The 21,574-nt window shown below is 40.7% G+C and overlaps 1 protein-coding gene across 3 annotated transcripts in view; it reads right to left on the minus strand.

Annotated features, from left to right (window-relative positions):
• Positions 1-21,574, minus strand: part of LOC122555033 (galactosylgalactosylxylosylprotein 3-beta-glucuronosyltransferase 1-like) — a 140,287-nt gene that overhangs the window by 106,151 nt on the left and 12,562 nt on the right. For all 3 annotated transcript variants that reach the window (XM_043700652.1, XM_043700649.1, XM_043700650.1), the window contains exon 2: positions 6,601-6,673. The gene's annotated coding sequence lies outside the window, so the exon portion shown is untranslated. The remainder of the gene's footprint in view (positions 1-6,600; positions 6,674-21,574) is intronic.

The following is a 21,574-nucleotide window of genomic DNA, read 5'->3' on the forward strand; positions in this document are numbered from 1 at the left end:
TTACACTCTTGCCAGACTAAGTCAGAAGCCCTGCGGAGATAGTAATGACTTTTTCCTGAGGTGTGTGTGCTTGTAAGCACCTTTTGGGGATAAAAAGGACAGTGTGAATGTTTTCTTTTCTGGTGTTTGTTATGAAATCTTCCAAAACCTTTTTTTCATGTGTAATATCATTCACACTTTTATTTTCTTGTTCAAGAAATGCTGTATTCTGTGTTTTAAAATTAACCTTTGGTGAATATTGTTGGTAACTGACTGCCATGGTTTAAAAAGAACAGAGTTAGGATACAACAAATTTGAATGGCACACTGGGATCTGACTTGTCCTGTATTAACCTCAGCTGGGATCATAACACGGTAAAGATTGACTGCAGGAGCGAAACTCAGAAAACCTGCAAACTACCTTTGAGCCATAAACATTAGAGTTTTGGTGCAAAGCTGCATAAGTAACGCTTCCTAAATTAGCATATCCATAAAGGCTAAAATCCAATTACTTCCAATCAAAAGGAACAAAAGATTCTGAGATGATGTTCAATGGTTCGCTGAGAATTATAAATTATTGAACTACATTGTCAGCACTATCCATGCTTTTCGTTTTAAATTGAAGCACTATTTAAATAATGCCTGGAGTTACAAATTATTCAAAAAAATCAATATTTCCACCAAGTGTTAAAAATGAATATTATGGTAAGAATCAGCATCTTTAAATTACAATCTTGCATGAATAAAGGTTGTGAACAAAAGATTCAAAAAAGAATTAATTTATCTTAAAAAGATCATCAAGTGAGTTTAGAAATTCAGAAAAGTCTACTAACTTCTGAAATTGTTGCACAGCCATGGATTTATACAGATGAGGATAGTTAAATATTGTGCCAGTTTATAATTAGTACATGCACTGGAAATTGTGTGATGTAATGTGACTTGCATGTAGTCGCACAGATTGACTGCCTCAAATTGCACTGATTAATTATAAAACTGTGTGTTCTCAACACAAAAGTTGACTTGTATCCCACTAGTGACGTACAGACATGAATGGGGTAGAATTGCAAACTTTTCAATTTTAAAGGAAAATGAAATTTAGATTTTGAATAAAGTCATCAGAATTGTTGATTAGTCAATTTCTGAGGATGGACTTTCTTTCTTTCAAGCTAGATAATGGTTTTGCTTTTATGTTTAAGGATTAGTTGACCTGGAACATTCAATGCCTGTATTCCCAAAGCTCATATTAATGACCAAAGAGTTCCAGATACTGAATATACTGAGTGGCCCTGGTTATCAATTCTCCAGTGACCATCCTGCCATCACTCCTTCATCATTATCATTGCTTCAATTCCAAGATGTCCAATTGTCTGATGAATTGCTTTTTGCTCTTTAGCCCAATTGCAGATTAATGATCTTTAATCTGTAATGCCTCTTAAAGATATTTATCTTTCTCCTGGGTGAACTTTCTCTGCTCCTTGTACAAGTGAATGCAAGATTCCCTGAGCATCAGCATTTAGAATTGGAATTTTCTTAAAATCTTCAGCCTTTGGGACAGTAAAAGGTGTTTGCTTACATAACCAACAGATTGTAAATCAGAATGAAGTGAGGTGTTAGGATGAAGTGGCAAATGGTTAAGTACAGTCAGTTATGCTATAACGCGGTAGTTCCATTCTTTTGTAATTCTATGTTATAAAAACATTGTGTAATAGCAGCTCTATTTAAACTAATGGGGCAAGAATTGCATTATAACCAATACACACTTTAAAAGTGTGCGCTTTAGAAATAGTGTCCCCAATTCATCAATTGTGTTACAGCGAATTTGCATTAACAAAACGCATGTTAGGGCAGAATGACCTGTATACAGTTACAATGTTTTTAGCCCCGCTACAATCTACGGGTTTATCAATGGCCAGTCCAGTAATAGCATTCACTGTTTCTTCTGTGGGTTTAGGATGCGCCTGTTAACTCCTGCTACCTCCAACTGCATGTCATTTTGTCTCACATGGTATGCAAACTGTTCCGTGGATTGGCTGCTGTGGCTGAATAGTTGTCAGTGCATACAACCTCTGAGAAGTGGGTGTGAGGCACACAGCTATGTTTAGTGTGTGAAGGTGAGGTGAAAAATAGGAATGGTAGTTCTGAGCCTTGGTTGATATTAAAGCCAGGCACGTCAAGATGCGGTGGTGATTTGAGCAATGCCTGAAGCTGGCAGTATACATTGCAGGATTATGGTCCCTTCTGATACTTGTATCACTCTCCTTCAATCCCTACCTCCTGGTTTTGACCTTGCTGCCAGGGGGAGCAGTGTCCACTCAAAAAAAGTCCATCCTTATTTTGTACATCTACAAACATCATCTGTTCTCCGGTAAACAAATGAAGCCTATCCCATTCTTTTCCTCACAAATGCAATTTTCAAGCCCTAGCAACATTGTAAATCTCCTCTGTTCTGTCTCCAGAGCAGTTATGTCCTTCCTGTAATGTGGTGACTGCACTGCATACAAAATTCCAACTGTAGCCTAAATGTTTTTGTGGATCCAGCATTACATTCCTGATCGGTATTTCATATCTTGTCCAACAAAGGAAAGCATCTCATATGCCTACTAGACCATCTTATCTGTGTGTCCTGCTATCTTCAATGACCTGTGAATAAGCAGCATGTATTGATTGTAACAAGGTCAGCCAGGTGGACCTCAGAGAATAGGAGTTCCCTGACTGGGGCTGTTAATTTGGTTCAATCAAGTTGCCCTGGCTGACAGATATAAGCAGGCATGTCAGACATCCTGTTCCCTCTGAGAACTGCTCTGAGGAAGGTGAATCAGTGTCAAAGACTTTCCAAATGTAAATAAAGGGTGACTTGGTGACCAGCCTCTGTGAAGTTATATAGGTATAGAATCCCCACAATGTGGAAACAGGCCTTTCAGCCCAAGAAGTCCACACTGACCCTCCAAAGACTAACCCACGCAGACCCATTCCCCTATATTTACTCCAGACTAATGCACCTAACTTACACATCCCTGAACACTATGGGCAATTTAGCATGGCCAATTTACCTGACCTGCACATCTTTGGATTGTGGGAGGAAACCAGAGCACCTGGAGGAAACCCACACAGACACAGGGAGAATGTGCAAACTCCACACAGGCAATCACCCAAGGCAGGATCGAACCCAGGTCCCTGGTGCTGTGAGGTAACAGCACTAACCACTGAGCCACCGTGTCATTATTTCACAGCCAAAGGACTCTCAACTGCAATGCATGTTATCTGCAAATTTTCCAAACAAGTTCCCACAATTAAGTCCAAATCATGAATACAATTTTGGTCTCCCTCCTATAGGAAGGATGCTGTAAAAATTGAAAGTATTCAGAAACGATTGACAAGGATGTTGCCAGGGTTGCAGGGTTTGAGCTGTACTGAGAGGCTGAATAGTCTGCGGCTGTTTTCCCTGGAGAGTCGGAGGCTGAGGGGTGACCTTATAGAGGTTTATAAAATCATAAGGGGCATGGACAGGGTGAAGAGCTAAGGTATTTTCCCTGGGGTGGGGGAGTCCAAAACTAGAGGGCATAGGTTTAAGGTAAGAGGGGGAAAAGATTTAAATAGGACCCAAGGGGCAACTTTTTTATGCAGAAAGTGGTATGTTTATGGAATGAGCTACCAGAGGAAGTGATGGAGGCTGGTACAATTACAGTGTTTAAAAGGCATCTAGACGGGTATATGAATAGGAAGGGTTTAGAGAGATATGAGCCAAGTGCTGGCAAATGGAAATAGATTCATTTAGGCTACCTGGTCAGCATGGACGAGTTGGACCAAACAGTCTGTTTCCGTGCTGTACACGTCTATGACTCTATAACTCTGTATATGAGAAAGAGCAAGGGACTTAGCAATGAACCTTGTGGAACACCTCTGGAAACTGCTTTACATTCACAAAAACGTTTCCAGTAACCGCTAAATTTGGATCACACTCACCGCATTTCCGTAAACCCATGACCTCTTACTTAGCTGACCAGCCTGTCATGTGGGAACTTGTCAAATGCCTTATGAAAATTCAACAACACTACCCTCATTAATTCACTATTCCCAAAAATTCAATTAGTTTAGTGAGACATAACTTTACCTTAAGAAAGCAGCTGACTATGTTCCTAATTAATTTGTACCTCACTAAGTAACAATTTATCCTTTCGGTCAGAATTGATCCTAATAATTTGCCAAAATCCAAAGTCAGACAGACTGGTCAATAATTATTTGACCCATCCCTCACTCCCTTTTTAAACAATGGTGCAATGTTCATCGAACTCAAGTTTCTGGTACCTCATCTGTATCAACTAAAGATTGGAAAATGATCCAAAAGCATCCACTGTTTGCTCTCTGACTTGCTCTAACAACCTGGAGTACAATGTATCTAGCTCTGCTTATTTACCTACCTTTAAGGATGTCAGGCCCTTCATTACTTTTTTCTTGCATTATGCTTATGGTATCTAATGTTGCACTTTGCTCTTCTTCAACTAGAATATCTACATCATCCCTGTGCGTTGTTAAGATTAAGACAAAGCATTTGTTATAACTCTGGCTTGCATCTTCTATATCCATACACAGGTTTTAAGCCTTACTGGTCCCCTGGTTATCCTCTTGCTCTAAATGTCCTAATGTAATACCTTTGGGATTCCTTGATTTTACATAGCAATATGTTTTTCATATCCTTTCTTTGTCTACCTAATTTTCTTTCTTACCTCACTGTTGTTCTTTCTGTACTTTGAGAGGCTTTCAACGGCATAATGTTTTATTGTGACCGAGATAAGTTGTTCCAGAAATATAGCTGCACCTTTTCTATTCCTGGGTTCACCCCGTATGATCTGATTTGATGATTCCTTTAATATTGCCTCCCACCTTACAGCTGAAAGTTAGTTTTTAACCAATAATGTTACACCCCCAATCACTTCTAAAAAATATCTTTAATGAACCTGCACAAAGATATTATAACACACTTCCAGGGCAGGTAAGTTTTGCTTCTTCACTGTCTGGCCCAGAGGCAGGGACACTACAACTGCAGCCCAAGATCCATTCCTATCTATTTTATCCTTTCATTCTGCAAGCAATTTGGCTGAGCAAACCAGCTGAAATCAGGAAGATTGGTGATTCAGGGTGAAGTATGCTGAGTTTAAAAGTGAAGAGGTGGCCACAAAAAAGTTAAGGAGACGGGAAAAGCATGCATCAACCACCTAACTTATTGCTATCAGTGTAGCAAGAGCAAAACAGTCGTGAAAATTGTCCTGCTATAAAGACTGAATGGCATCTTTGCAAGAAGCAGGTCACTTCCAAGCTGCTTGCTACAATAAGAAACGTGTACAGAATAAGCCAAAAGAGAAGTCCTCAAAAATGGCTACATCTGAGCAATACCTTTGAGAAATGTTTCCTCTGAGAGATCCCAGGGGAAAGCAGAAAGTTGGACTACTATCCTTGTTATTGACTCATTATTGACTTTCGGCGGGATGTTACTCATGCTCTCCTACGCATTAACAGCACAGAAGTGGAATGAGTGGAGAGTATCAAGCTCCTGTGAGTAGTCATCCATAACAAGCTTTCTTGGACTCTTCATGTGGTCGCACTGGTTACAAAGGCTCAACAACATCTTTTCTTCCTCAGACAGCTGAGGAAATTAAGCATGACGACGAATACCCTTTCCAACTTTTATAGGTGCGCCATTGAGAGCATTCTGTCTGGATGTATCACTACCTGGTATGGCAAATGTACCATTCAAGATCGGAGACAGTTACAGAGAGTGATGAACTGGGCCCAGACAATCACAAAGGCCAACCTCCCATCTATAGAATCCATTTACCGGGCCCGCTGTCAAGAATAGGCCCATTCTTAAAGGTCCATCCCACCCTGGCAATGTTTTTCTATAACTTCTACCATCGGGGAGAAGGTACAGAAGCCTGAACACACGCACCAGCCAGTTTTGAAACAGTTTGTACCCTACTGTTGTTAGAATACTGAATGAACTTACAAACTCTTAACATTTGCCTGTACCTGTGTTTTGTTTTTGCTGCTGTTCGCCTATTATTTACTAACTATGCTACCTAGCTATGTGATCCGCATGTATTTCTTGCAAAACAAAGCTTTTCACTGTGCCTCGGTACACGTGACAATAAATTCAACAAAGCTTTTCACTGTGCCTCGGTACACGTGACAATAAATTCAATTCAATTCAATTCAATTAAGGGAAACAAAACTTGCTTTAAATCAGACACAGGCACAGCAATTTTGTTTTTTCTGATACTGATCTGTGGTTGGAAAAAAGCTGTCATCACCTACATGGGCTAGTTGGCGTAGATCTCAAAGTTCATAGAATCCCTACAGTGCAAAAAGAGGTTAGAGGACAACTGAAGGCAATTTTTCAATGTATACAGAGAGAGATCACTGAAACCTTTTATCTGAACCTAAACCAGAGTTGTTCATTCTTAAGCAGGAGAGCCTGTACTGACTTACATTGAATTTGCAGAGTAAGTGGAATGGAAATCTGGGAAGATTAGCCTAAATATCACAGCTGAGTTTTTGCAATTGTTCACAGAACTAAGAAAGCCAAAGACAGATAACACAACATTCTATATTCTGAAACAAAACTCACATGTCTGTTTATACCTTGAAAATGTCCTCATCCACTGCTGTCCCGGTAATGAGATGGTGTCAGTGCCAAAACCCTAATGGATATAACAAAACATACTGAACAAAGCAATTGAACACTAAATTCATCCAATGTCACCCCTGGTCAAAAGCTTAGCTGCATTGAGAAAGAACTCAATCTTCACAAAGCTAGGTGCAAATAATGGTTTTGGTAACTATCCCTCAATGAAGAATCGAAGATTGTCAAAGCCTTAACTACAATGTTTGGAAGCTTTAGTTCTGACAGGTTACCTTTCAGCATCACATCAGCACCAAATATTTTCCAGATAACAATGATAATATCAAGGAGGACTGGACTGAACATTATGTCACATGAATGATGTTCTCACCCATGGATCCATGCTTCAATGCCTTTGGGAAGCAAGACTTAGACTCAGCAACAAAAGTGAATCCTCACAGCTGCCTGTCAAGTTCCTTGGGTACATTGTGAGTGCATGCAGTGTCAGAGTTAACCCACAGCTGAGAAGGGAAACCAAGGAGGTTCCAGCTCCTTGAAATGTGACTGAGCTCCAGAGATTCACAGGGACACTAAAGCAAGTTGGCAAGCTCCTTCTCAACTTAGCTGTCAGCAATAAGCCATGACATCAGCTGTTTGGAGGGGAAACAGGAAATGGTATTGGAGAAAGCATCACTGATGTCTTTCTATGAAATCAACAAGATGTTGATATCGCCTAATATCATTGCTGTATATGCATCGTCTACTGAATTTGGAGCTGTATTCCTTCAGGTACAGACAGATGAAAATATAGACTAGTTTACTACACATCACATTCACTGTCAGAGACATACTGGATTTTTAGGGGGGTTGACAGGGTAAGTGCTGGGAGGATGTTACCCCCCATGGGTGAGCCAAGGAACAGAGAGCATAGTCTCAAATAAAAGATTGCTCATTTAAGTTTGAGATGAGGAGGAATTTCAGAGGGTTGTCAGTCTTTGGAACTCCTTGCCCCAGGGAGCTGTGATAAGGCTAAGATAGACAGTAGCTTAAAAATGTGTTGCTGGAAAAGCGCAGCAGGTCAGGCAGCATCAAAGGAGAAGGAGAATCGACATTTCAGGCATAAGCCCGAAGAAGGGCTTATGCCCGAAACGTCGATTCTCCTTCTCCTTTGATGCTGCCTGACCTGCTGCGCTTTTCCAGCAACACATTTTTAAGCTCTGATCTCCGGCATCTGCAGTCCTCACTTTCTCCTAAGATAGACAGTAGAGGAACCAAGGGTTACAGGGAAAAGGCAGGAAGGTGGATGTGAGGAATGTTCCTTTAGCAATGGTCCTGTTCAATAGCGGAGCAGGCTTGCAGGACTGAATGGCCTACTCCTGTTCCTACTTCTTCAGCCCTTATGGTCTTACATCCTGTGGTAGTGAAAGAAGTATTAGCTGCTGCTTGGGCTTGTGAAAATTTGCAGATTATGTTCCTCAGCTCCACTTCAAGGTACAGACAGAGCAAAACCATATAGAGACAGTTTTAAATTGTAAGGAGAATCTCACACAATAAAACAGAGTTTTCCAATGACTACTGCAAAGAGTTTGCAGCACTAAGTGGATTTGGCCTCACTACCAGCTTGCCAAGATAGATTCAAGCCAATGGTGAAGCTGAAAGATAGGTCTGTACAATGAAAACATTGCTGAAGAAGAATTATGACATTTCAGCTTGCACTTCTGAGCTATCATTGGACACGAATCCAAACTGATTCAGTTCCATGGGGAGTAGGCCAATCCACATGGGATGGAGATGGAAAACTCTCCTTATTTATCAGTTTACTAGAGAGCAAGAATCAAAGATCAGTCTGACAATATCCATTTGTTATCCCTCTCTTGTTATCATTTCCTGCCCTCATGGTGTCCTATTCTGGCAGAAAACAATCTGAAGAAGATTGAGTGGTTTAACTCACAATCATGGACTTCAAACCCATAGCTATCTGGCCATGGAACAAATGTCAGTCATAGCCACTGAAATGACTGGCTGCTGAAGTACAAGTAAGAGGTGAAAGCTAATTTGGTCAAGGCCTTATAACAGCTTTAAGGAGGGTATCACTATTCCTCATATGGAAAGGAATAAAACTTTCACAGCAGAACACAATTCAGGCTTTATTGCAGTAATCCATCACTAACACATCATAATACAGCAAAACCCTGATAAATTAGAAAGAGGTAGCTCCATGGAGAGTTCAGAGACTGCAACCGCAAAGTGTGCTGAGACACCAATTATTTTGGATCAGATGTTGGGTAAGGTGGGGTAATTTCTTTCGCCTTCACAGAATGTAACAATTGACTGCCATGTTCAGAATACGTTCAAATTTCAAAATTAAATTTGAATACGAACTGACTCACACATTGAATCCTTCTGTTGCCTATAGAGTAATTCTAGCTGGGTCTTGCAGCTTACAGTTGTGGACACATTTGCATAATGTAAATAGCTCATCAGTAATATATTCGTTGAGCACATTTCTCTTTGCAGTAGCAAAGCCCAAGGCTGCAGCACACTGATCAAATGAATGTAACACATCTTAAAAGGAGTAGGGGAGTCCAGAACTAGAGGGCATAGGTTTAGGGTGAGAGGGGAAAGATTTAAAAGAGACTGAAGGGACATTATTTTCACACAGAGGGTGGTGCATGTATGGAATGAGCTGTCAGAGGAAGTGGTAGAAGCTGGTACAATTACAGCATTTAAAAGGCATCTGGATGAGTACATGAATAGGAAGGGTTTCAAGGGATATGGGCCAAGTGCTGGCAAATTGGACTAGATTAATTTAGGATATCTGATCAGCATAGATGGGTTGGAGCCAAGGGTCTGTTTCTGTGATGTATTTCTATAACTCTCTGAATCTCTGAACACTGGGCAATCCACTTGAGCTTTGAATAATTCCACAGTGTCAGCTTCAGAAGAAGTACTGGTTAGCAAACAAGGTCATAGTGGAAGTGATGAAGTAATAAACTTTGATTGTTTCACTTGCTGACATTGCTAAAATACATTGTTTCAGTCCCTGAGGCTCACAGAACTACAGAGGATGCACTGTATGCTTGAAACGGAAGCATGGGTAAAACCTCAGGCCCAGTCTTTTACTAACTGATCATTGTGAGGGCTGATGTAAACACACAACAATCGGTCACTTTATTTATTCCTTGGATGATCAGTTTGCATTTTGTAATATTTCAATTTATCAAAAGCCCTTAGCAGCATCTGCTTTAGTTGGGCTCATGTCGATAAGGGATTGCCTTCAGAGTGTGTTTGCTTTTTTTTACATGACTGCGAACTACATCCACTAATTTGCTAACAGATCCCCACACATCTTCATTTCTCTGCTTTTGGGGCACCATCATCAGAGCCAGAATAAACCCTTAGTGGGTAAGTGCTCATTTACTGAATTCTTCCAAATGAGAGCTGGGAATGAGACCCTTCTTGACAAAAGGTATTACCCACATTATGAGGTCAAAAGATGTATAAAGAATCTTGGTGAGTTGTTTCAGTGCATCTGGTAGATAGTATACATAGCTGTATCTTTGTATTGGTTGTACGGGGAGTGAGTATTGAAGATATTAGTTGGAGTACCAGTCAAGTGGACTGCTTTGCCCTAGATGGTTTCAAGCTTTGTGAATATTTTTGGAGCTTTACCCGTCAAGGAAAGGAGACAACTTGACTTTGCGGAATCTGGAGGTGAGTTAATCACCATAAAATTTCCAGCCTCTTACCTGTTCTTGGCTGGTCAGTTCAAATTCTGATCAATGGTTACCCCAAGGATATTGATAATGGCGGATTCAGTGATGATAATGCAATTGTATGTCAAGGAATAATGGTTAAATTCTATCTTGTTGGGGATAGCCATTGCCTGATTCTGTGTGGCTTGAATGTTATTTGCCATTTTTCAGTCCAAGCATGTATGAGATTGTTCAGATCTTGCTGCACATTGGCACAAATTTCTTCAGCACCTAAGGAGTTGTGAAAGGTGCTGAATATTGGGCAATCATCAGAAAATATCACGTCTCTTATGTTAAGATGAAAGGAAGGTCATTGATTAAACAACGAAGATGGTTAGGCACACGACCCTATTTTCAGGAATTCCTGCAGAGATAACGTGGGTCTGACATGCTTCATTCCAACAGCTACAGTTGTCTTCTTTTTGTTTAAGGTATGACTCCAACCTATGGAGGGTTTTCCCCTTGTTTCCTATTGACTCCAGTTTCCCTAGGGCTCTTTGATGTCACAATCGTTGAAATTTGGCCTTGATATCAAAAGCAGTTATTGTCACTTCCCCTCTTGAACTAAGCTCCAGTTCTAGACTTGAGACAGTTATCTAAGAGATTTGGAATGAAATTCCTCAACTTTTTTCTTCTGAATTTCAGTATTTTTAGCTGGATTTTTGCTTCTACCAGGAGTTCATATGATCTCAGTTGGACTACTTAGTCTCTATCTTTGGAAGCACAAGTCAAGGGACAGGCAAACAGGCATTTTCTCTTCATCATTGTTTATGGAGCATGTACATGAGAAATAACAGTAGAGGCACTAGGTGTGTTATGCTTTGATGGAGATCCCAATCCCTTTGTTATTCTGTACTGCCACAAATGGTGCTTTTCACAAAGTCAAGGTTTAGATTGTAAAGGACAAGAGGAGAATGTGTAGATGGTAATGTGAAGAACAAGATTGTTCCAGTTTAAACTAGTTGTATTTTTTAACGGTGTAGACATCTTTTTAACATGCATAAATTTAGTACACTTGAAGTCTAGGCAACTTGGCACTTTTGAAATTTGATGGGAACCTCATAAAGGAAGTCTTTTTCAGAGCAAGGTGCTTGGGGGACAAAAATTGTTATGAATTATATCAACTTTTGAATAATATCTATTGATGATTCTGGTCACCCTACTGTAGCGTGGATGTTATTTTGCTGGAGAGAGTGCAGGGGAGATTCACCAGGATGCTTCTTGGACTGGAAGGTTTGAGTTATGGGAAAGGCTGGATGGGCTGGGACTGAGCGGTAACTTATAGAGGTTTATAAAATCATGAGAGGCAGAGATAAGGTAGATAGCCAACAGCTTTTTCCCACGGTAGGGGATTCTAAAATAGAGGGCATAGGTTAAAGGTGAGAGGGGAGAGATACAAAAGGGCAATTTCTTCACAAAGATGGTGAGTGTCTGGAATGAGTTGCCAGAGGTAGTGGTGGAGGTGAGTACAATTTTGTCATTTAAGAAACATTGGGACAAGTATATGGATGGGATAGGTGAAGGGATGTGGATCAAACGCAGGCAAATGGGCCTAGATTAATTGTGAAAACTGGACAGCAGGGAAAAGTTGGTTTGATGGGTCTGTTTCAATGCTGTAAATCTCTATGACTCTATGAGATTCTCAAACATAACCAGAGGGACGGAAATACATATTCAGAACAATGCCACAATATTTCTTAAGATAACTAAGGAAAATGTCAGATGCTGGAAATTTGAAAGAAAAATAGAAAGTGCTAGAAAAGACAGATTTTGACATTTCTACCATGTAACCTTCATAAAATCCAATGTTGCAGTGCTTTGACATTGTCTAAAGAAGTCAGTAAATGAAGATTTCTAATTAATTCTAATCATGGTGTGAATATTATTTCTGGCACTACTGAACCCAGAGAGAGTGCAAATGAAAAGTGTTGAATTGGAGCCAGTGCTATACTTTTCTGATTGTATAATTATGGGAATAAAAGCAAGGGAAAAATACAATACTGTAGGGGCTTAAACATATGTTAGCTCTGATAGTCATCATCTGAAAAGAAAGGCTGACTGTAAATAAAATCTTTGCAATACCAGGAGGACGTGAATACTTTTAGAACCACTGCTGTCTGTAAATGAAGGTAATGTGGCTTTCCCTGGAGTCTGAATTTCCATCGATCTGCTTCATATTCACTTTCTTTCTGCAGTGTGTTATTCTGTGCATCCTTGGGCAGTAAACAGCTTAGGATCTTTCGGGATTCCAATGAACTGCAGCCAATATCCTGTCTATGAATCCGCCAACTCCTCCCGTAACTTCCAGAATTGTGTGACAGCGACTCAAAAAGTCAAGAAACATTCTCACTTTTCCCAGACTGAGGATACAATTTGGGCAACAGTTGGCTTATGAATATGCCAAGGAGTTCATTGCAGTGTAATTAATTTTAAGAAAATGACTAAATGCTATATCAATATTAATTAAGTTGCTGTTAACACGGAAATGACCTAGGAAATTACTCAGCTTTGGAGTACCGAAACTGTGGACACATTCACTGGGCAAATTTCCTGTGACTTTCCAGTCACATTCTATTCCTGATGAAGATCCTGTGCTTAGGGAGTAACCCCAAACTTGCTGGGTCAGCTGAAGTGGGGAAAACATATGAAGCTTGTCCCATGGAAAGGTTAATCGTTTGGATGGTGATCTTATCATCAGAAAATGACTGGACTACATCTTAATTGTTTTCTGTGCTCTCTGAAAGCATATCTGTGTTGCATTAAATGTTGCAACTCAGTCGGAGATGTACTGAACTGGTGACACCATATTTCTAGATGAGTCCTGATTGAAAACAGACTCAGTGCACTCGATGCATTTGTTAGAAAAACAAAGTGTAGTTGACCACAGGGTTAAAAGCTGCAAGGAAATAGCCTATATGAGCAGCTGTGAGCAGGCTGGACTTGGGTCAAGGGTTGTTTATGCCGAGAGAAAAGCCACTGTCCAGAGAAAACAAGCAGATGTTGTAATGAGTGAAAGATCTGACTGACTGTGATAGATGTGGCATTCTTGTGATTTTTGCCAGTGATCAACTGATCAATCACTGAAGACTGGTCAGTGCCAAGGATCGATCACGCAGGCTGCTTGCCTCGAAAAGGAGTTCTAGAAATGGTGCCTCAGAACAATAGCTAGCTAGCTCAAGAATAAGGGTTGTCAGATCGATGACTGTACTCGAGTGATCACCTGCTTTGGACTGATCTTTGGACAAGTCCAAGTAAACCAAATCTCTTGCAACTGAAAGCTTTATGTGGGTGAGCTTGTGATGTATTGCAGTTATTGCAGTATTTGAAAGGTATTTTGCTTCAAAAAAAGAACAATTGAGTATATCCTATTGTTGAAACTGCCTTGGGTTATTGATATCCAGATCAAACCTAACAGACCAGAGCAGGTAGGAGTAAATGCCAACAGTACTTGATACATTAGACCTTATCTTAACTCAGATGTTGATAGATTTGTTGTGTATTTCATTTTTTTATTGTTTCAGGTTTTCAACATTTACTCTTTTCTTTTCTAATTTGCCCTCAAACTCTGTTATAATTTCAGCTGATCATACCACTGCACAAATCAGGTCTCAGAATTGAAATCTGGCTTCACACATCATTGTTTTAACATTTTAGTTACCATGGTGGTCACTCATGAAACTTAGACTATCCACATATAGAATACAATTAGATAAAACAACCATTACCAAAAGGTTTCAACTTATTCCCCAATACCATCAACTGCAGCATTTCAAATCCAGAGAAACAACACCTCAATGTCAAATTATGTTTTAGCTTGTCTTAACTGATTTTCCCCAGTTTCTATCTTGTGAACTGCAGAGTATCATTTCATGAATATCCACAAACTCAGAGCTTAGACTTCTGCAAGTTTCCAGTCAAGTGCTTCTGGTCTAGACAACAAAGCTCTTCTGCTGAAAGTAACTTATTTCTTTAACTGCCCTAAAAATAAAATCAAGGAGAAAGACTATACTTGCTTCTGACCTCAATCAGGTCTCCTCCAAACTGACTTAAAATCTGTCAGTTTCAGGGTTTTCTAAACAAACAACCAAATCAGAAAACAAGTTAATGTTTACCCTACCTTTCATGAACTGCCACTGTTCTGGCAATTATCCATTAACTCCAGGAGTACCCTCTTTCCTGACAAACTGGATTACATCATTTTTGTTTTTTTTAAAACGCTCCACATAAGTAATTAACACCCAGAAACCTCCATTTTAAAATCCAAGCTCTAAAAGTGCTGTTTAAATATATACATATTACTTTCTATGATCATGTAAAAGATTCAGTAACGTATGGGCTGAAATTTCTGGTGGGCACAGAGCATCCAATGTTAGCTAATTATGTAAGTGTCCTAAGCTTAACTGCACACCTACTCTCCAATCTGGCTACCTTCATCCTTGCCATCCTATTAAGGACTTTAACTAGTTCCTGATGCTGAGGCAGACAGAAAAAGGTGAGGGCTCTTCAAAACACATATGCCCTTGACTGCCAGCATTGAAATTATAAATTGAAAGGTGTGAAGCCAGTCAGGCTATTAAGTTGGAAACTGAAACCCACTGAATTAGCCTACATACAGGCCTTTCAAGCCTACTGACACTGTGAAGCTGCCTTGATGGAACCAGCAACCTCTGTATATATCCTGGAAGCACTCTGACACCAGTAAAACACTGTGAGGCCTGTAAGTGTGGTCTTCTTTGGTTTAATTTGTTACCCTCTTTGTTGAGTAACACTAGATCCAGTTCCACATTCATCTATGGGAAAGTCTCCCATAGGTGGGATTGTGTCCATCTATTTCATCACACAACTCCCTTATTCCAATCCATCCCCACAGGGCTGGGAAAAAAAAATCATCCTTTGTGTTATCACATTTTCTTACATAGAATCCCTACAGTGTGGAAGCAGGCCATTCAACCCATTGAATCCACACCAACCCTCTGAAGAGTGTCTCGTCCAGACTCATCCCCTACTTTATCACTGTAACCTCACATTTCCCATGGCTAAACCACCTCGCCTGCACAACCCTGGATTCTGTGGGCAATTTAGCATGGCCAATCCACCTGACCTGCACATCTTTGGACTATGGGAGGAAACCAGAGCACCCAAAGGAAACCCACTCAGACAAGGAGAGATTGTGCAAACTCCACAAAGTCACCCAAGGCTGGAATCGAACCCAGATCCCTGGCGCTGTGAGGCAGCAATGCCTACCACTGAGCTACCATGCTGCTCTCATGGCAGTCAATACTTTTTTAAAAACAGCAACTTATAACATTTCAAAAATTGCACAGCAGTTACAATTTTCGATTCCTCCCTCAGCACCCAAGAAATTCAGTTCAGGAAAAATTGTGCAACCTACAGTTATACAATAGCTTCATTTTTAAAAGACCTGCAAATATTAATGCACTAAAGTTAAGCTACCTTTGATTGTGTATTTTGGCAATAGCGCTCATATAATCAACCTCATTCCCTCCAGACAATTTTGTCACTTCCTCCTTGGCCAGTATCTAAAGTCTTCAGGGTTAAGCTCGAATTCAAGCATCAGTGTGAATCAATTTAACTATGTATTATCTTAAGCGAGAGTGTGGTGCTGGAAAAGCATAGCAGGTCAGGCAGCATCTGAGGAGCAGGAACATTAATGTTTAGGGCATAAGTCCTTCTTTGTCAATTCTCCTGCTCCTCAGATGCTGCCTGACCTGCTGTGCTTTTCCAGCACCACATTCTCGACTCTGATCTCCAGCATCTACAGTCCTCACTTTCTGCTATGTGTAATCTTATCCTGGATAATATTTTTGATACTAATGAATCCTGACAGATTCCTTTACTCCAACAGATTGGCATCTACTACTTCACTAATGATAAACTATTGAACAACTACTGCACTTCCATTTTGAACATGGACTAAATATTCACAACAATATTAATGCAACAATGGGAGAGTTCACCTGCAGGCACATGATTGTGTAGGATTCCATAAACCTGATGTGATCCATAGCATAAAACTATCACGGTCCACCATTGGGTATATGGCATCTCCAGAGCTACACGCTGCACAGCACTCTCTGCACCACACACCATCAATCTACAAATACCAAACCAAGTTCCAGTGGAACCTTGTGTGAGCACAAAATGATTGGGAAATATATGGGAATGGCTTCTACCAATTTTAATGCACCATTATATCGCTTTTGCACCCATTGTGGAGATGCACAGAATGCTGAGATTAGCTCTGATCACAGAATTGTTATGGTGCAGAAATAATCCATTCAAGCCATTATCCCTGCACTGTCTCTTCAAAGAGCATCATTGCCTAGTGCCAATCTCCTGCTTACTCCCCATACTCTTGGTCACTATTACCACCCAAATAGTCATCCAATGAGCCCTTGAGTGTTTGCAATGCCTTGATGCCCGATGACAGTGTCTTGACATTTTCAAGTGTTTGGGATTCATTTCCAATTAATCGCCAAATAAAGGTGTGAAAAGTATCACATTTTCTGTTTCACAATAATTGAGTATGATTGTCTGATGTTTATTGCCAAGTCATAGAAATATCTATAGGAACAGTAATTCTCAGTTTAAGATTTCATAGAAGTAGAATTAGATAGCACAGATAATTTTGCTTTTGAATTGGATTGCGATCCCATGAAAACTATGAGGAACCATTCTTTCTTACAAGTAATAAGTTCTCATGGCCTTAGTTTAATCGCCAGTGGCGATACATTCAGATTGTGCTAAACATAGTGATCACTGCAATGATTTTTTTGGTGCCCTTGTGCAATGGTTGAGGGATAAATTGATCCTCATTATATCAGTTTTCCTTATGGTCATCAGATAAAAAGGCTACCAATTCCTAAGCATACCTGAATGACAGCATCACATTGGTTTGAAGATTTTTCAGAATGATTCTCATCACTGAGCTTTCTATTCAGTGAAGCTTAAGTATCTATAACTCCCTTCAGCTCTAATTGTTATGAACACTGAGGATGATATATATTTAAAGCAGAATAACTCCTGTAATGTGCCTTCAATATGTTATTCTGGGTCTGACAGTGTAAGATACTGCCTCAGGCAATGACAGCAGTCTGGTACACAAGGTGATAGATGAGGCATAGATGGAAGTACAGCAAAAAGGAATGATCTTATTTAGTTAAAATTATACTGAAGTGAATAATGTATCTCAAAAGAGTGCCTGTGACATTCCTCCACACTTCTTGATCTACATTTGTTAAACTGTCAAGTTTTCTACTCCTGCCATCATCAAAGTGAATCGGGGCTGTCTATCCTCTGATGCTTTCTATAATGCAGGGTTCACAATTTCACACTGTAAGGTAATTGCATTATGATCTCATCATTAATCTTAATAACAATCTAGAGTTAACCTGCATCTGTACCTAGAAAATCCAAGATTCCATTGATCTTTTTATGGCTTCATTTGTCTGCCCTCCGATATTCTGAGTATCATTTATTTGAATCTCTAGGTCAGTCCATCTATCAATACACTCCAGTATATTTCCATGGAATGTATACACTATTTCCTTGCGGTTTCTCCCACAAGATATCACGTCACTCTTATTCACGTGAAATTGCATCTGCAGCCTCTCTGCCAGTTTACCTGACTTTACCCTCATCCCATCTTAGAATGATACGTAAAGGAGTGCTCCTCTTTCTCCAATGCCCACTGTCACCAGACATTCTCCCTTTGCTCAACATGGGATCATCACATTTAGGAAAGCCTTCATGTGGTTCAAACATTCACCTTTATTCAGGAACAGCAAAAGTAAACAAAAAAAACAGAAGTGGCATTTGTGTTTGGGAATAGATAGGGATTGCAGGTCTTTCAATCAGTGACAAATTTGCTTAGCGAGTGATCACTGCACAAGCTCACATCTAATGGAACTGGCTGTCAATTAAGTCCTGTCAGGCTACTGTGCTTTGTCATTCAGAACTTGATGTTCTTCTTGCTCGATGTTCTCATCTTCTCCTCAGAAGACTGCTCTCACTCTCCTAGCCCTGTAATCTCTATCACATCCTTTCTTAGCTTGCTCAAGTTGAGCAAAGGATTATGTGACACATTCTGTCATGTCAAGATTACATGTAACCAGTATTTGCACCTCACCAGTATATGCTCACAGATGTCTTCATCCTGTATTGCACTTGAATTGCGTCCTATCGGTCAGAAATTGAGCCTGCATTTTGGTCCGGAGACAAAGTTTGTCACCGTGAGTCAGGTTCAGCCTGATAATTGTGGGAGTTCCCTCGAACCTCTATGTGCCTTTCCAACTGGCACTCCTTGTCAGATCCATCAACGCTGAGCTTCCAAATGTTCACACACACCACTTTGAATTACAACTTCACCTTTAAAGATTATCCCCTGAGCCTCCGCTTTACAATGTAGACATGGCACCCATGAAGCTGCACTGTCCCCCTGTCAATGTCAGGGTGATTGATTGTGACTATCAATTATATTCCCTCTGCAGTATCTCATAGCTGCCATTGCACTATCATCACTGTCACTGCCTCCTCTCCCTTATGTGTTAATTTTCTCCTTTCCCCTTTATTGTCCCCTCTGCATTACCTCCAATCCCTACCGTTGACTTCCCCAATTTCCCTGTTGATAAAACTCTTTGATTTTGATTGAATTGACCCCAGGGCTGTCTCTGGCCCAGTCCGCTGGACAGACAATCACAGCTGATGACTGACAAGACCATAGACAGATCTGTGTGTATCTCTCCAACTGGCTTACTGCAACTCCCCACACTGGTTCAACTGGACTTCATGATTTGGAGATACTGGTGTTTGTCTGGCATGTACAAAGTTAAAAATCACACAACACCAGGTTATAGTCCAACAAGTTTATTTGGAAGCACTAGCTTTCCGAGCACTGTTCCTTCCACAACCACCTGATGAAGGAGACGTGCTCCGAAAGCTAGTGCCTCCAAATAAACCTGTTAGACTATAACCTGGTGTTGTGTGATTTTTAACTGGACCTGCAGGACTGACCATGGCCCGGTGGCCAGACTGACTGAGTCCCTAAACTGATAATGCAATCTGCCTTTGACCTACTGTGCTGAGACCCCCTGACTGAAGGGTGACCCCATTGACCCCCCCTTCAGACTTTGAGATATGGCTGTTTTGTTAACGTACATATAGCATGGTTAGATTCGTAGTTATAGAGTTGCACACCCTTTGGAAACAGACCCTTTGGTTCATGCCAACCAGATATCCTAAAGTAGTTTAGTCCCATTTGCCAGCATTTGGACCATATCCCTCTTAACCCTTCCTATTCATATACCCATCCAGATGCCTTTTAAATTCTGTAATTGTACCAGCCTCCACTGCTACCTCTGGCAGCTCATTCCATACACACACCATCTCTGTGTGTGAAAAAGTTTCCCTTAGGTCCCTTTTAAAACTTTTCCCCTCTCACCTTAAACCTATGCCCTCTAGTTTTGGACTCCCCTACCTTGGGGAAAAAGACCTTGGCTATTTATCCTATCCAATGCCCCTCATGATTTTATAAACTTCTATAAGGTCACCCATTAGCCTCCGATGCTTCAGGGAAAATAGCCCCGGCCTATTCAGCCTCTCCCTAAAGCTCAAACCCTCCAATCTTGGCAACATCCTTGTAAATCTTTTCAGCACCCTTTCAAGTTTCATAACATCCTTCCTATAGGACTAAGACCGGAATTGACACACAGCACAAAAGTGAGAATGATGCAGCACACTGGCACACAGCAACATTTCTAGCCCTTCGACTGATCATGGCTGACAAGTGTGACAAGCTGTCTGGCTCTGTGTCTGTCTAAACAGCAAGCAAGCAAGGCAAAATACTGTCAGCATGTTGGCCCTGACGGAGAGGGAAAAGCACAAAAAAGCAAGAATCAAAGTAAGTGCAAATACATGAATATTAAGAGAGTAAAAGAGGAACCCTGAGATGCAACTTGTTCAAAACCCCAAGGTGGGTGCCTGTCCCTGCACACAAAGTGTCTTGGTAAAAACTTTGTAATAAAATATGTCAGTGGTGCTCCAAAGTGCAGAGCCATATAACACAGATTGGCAATGTTCCATGAGGGTGCGTTGAGGTTCATATGTGAGGGATGCCAATGTCTTTTGATAATGAGAGGACACGCAGTCTCTGTGGAGTGGGCTGTCAGATGGGGGAACAAGTGGTGAACTGAAGCTGCGAAGGAGTTGCTCCAACTTTCTGTCAAGTTTCTCTCCAGTCAGTAGGGATCATAGAAAACCGCATGTAAAGTAGATCAGATTAATTAATAATGAGACATGATGGCATGCAAATGAATGCAAATAGGCCTCTTGTTACTTCGAAACATGGATCTCATCTTGTTATTTAACATTTGTTTATAAGATGGGATGTCATGCTCTTGATGTTGAGGTGCTGTTCACTGCCTATCTCACACAATTTTCCTAACTTTCTTGCCAACATCCAAGTTTCTAGTGAGTGTGTGTGTGAGATTGTGTGTGTGTGTGTGTGTGTGTGTGTGTGTGAGTGTGTGTGTATGTATGTGTGTGTGTGTGTGAGTGTGTGTGTGTGAGTGTGTGTGTGTATGTATGTGTGTGTGTGTGTGTGTGAGTGTGTGTGTGCGTGTGTGTGTCTCCCACTCTCTGAAATTATGCTTCCATGTCAGGAGCGCTGAGTCATGACAATTACCTGCTCCAGAAATCCGACCCAGGAATAAGTGTCGAGAATGTGGTGCTGGAAAAGCACAGCAGGTCAGGTGGCAGCTGACAAGCATGACAATCGATGCTTCGGGCATAAGCCCTTCATCAAGCTTATGCCCGAAACGTCAATTCACCTGCTCCTCAGATGCTGCCTGACCTGCTGTGCTTTTCCAGCACCACACTCTCGACTCTGATCTCCAGCATCTGCAGTCTTCACTTTATCCCAGGAATAAGTATCCCATAAAAATTGGCATTTTTGTTGTGGAGAAGACCAGATTTTATGTGAATGGGCCAAGCAACTCCATAATGAGTGCAGAGTTTGCTGGAAGCAGAGATGGGCTGCTGAGGCATTTAACACTCCTACACTCTTAAATATTTGAACTAACTGTGTTTAAAAAAATAGGTTGTTATTTCACTCTGTCCATTAATGTGGGCCTGAGGGTTATCATTATTGGTTTGGTGCTGCATGATGACTTCATAATCTACCATTATCAAGGTGGTGTGCCTTTTAG

The sequence above is a fragment of the Chiloscyllium plagiosum genome, chromosome 12 (assembly GCF_004010195.1).
Source record: "Chiloscyllium plagiosum isolate BGI_BamShark_2017 chromosome 12, ASM401019v2, whole genome shotgun sequence".
NCBI classification, from domain to species: domain Eukaryota; kingdom Metazoa; phylum Chordata; class Chondrichthyes; order Orectolobiformes; family Hemiscylliidae; genus Chiloscyllium; species Chiloscyllium plagiosum.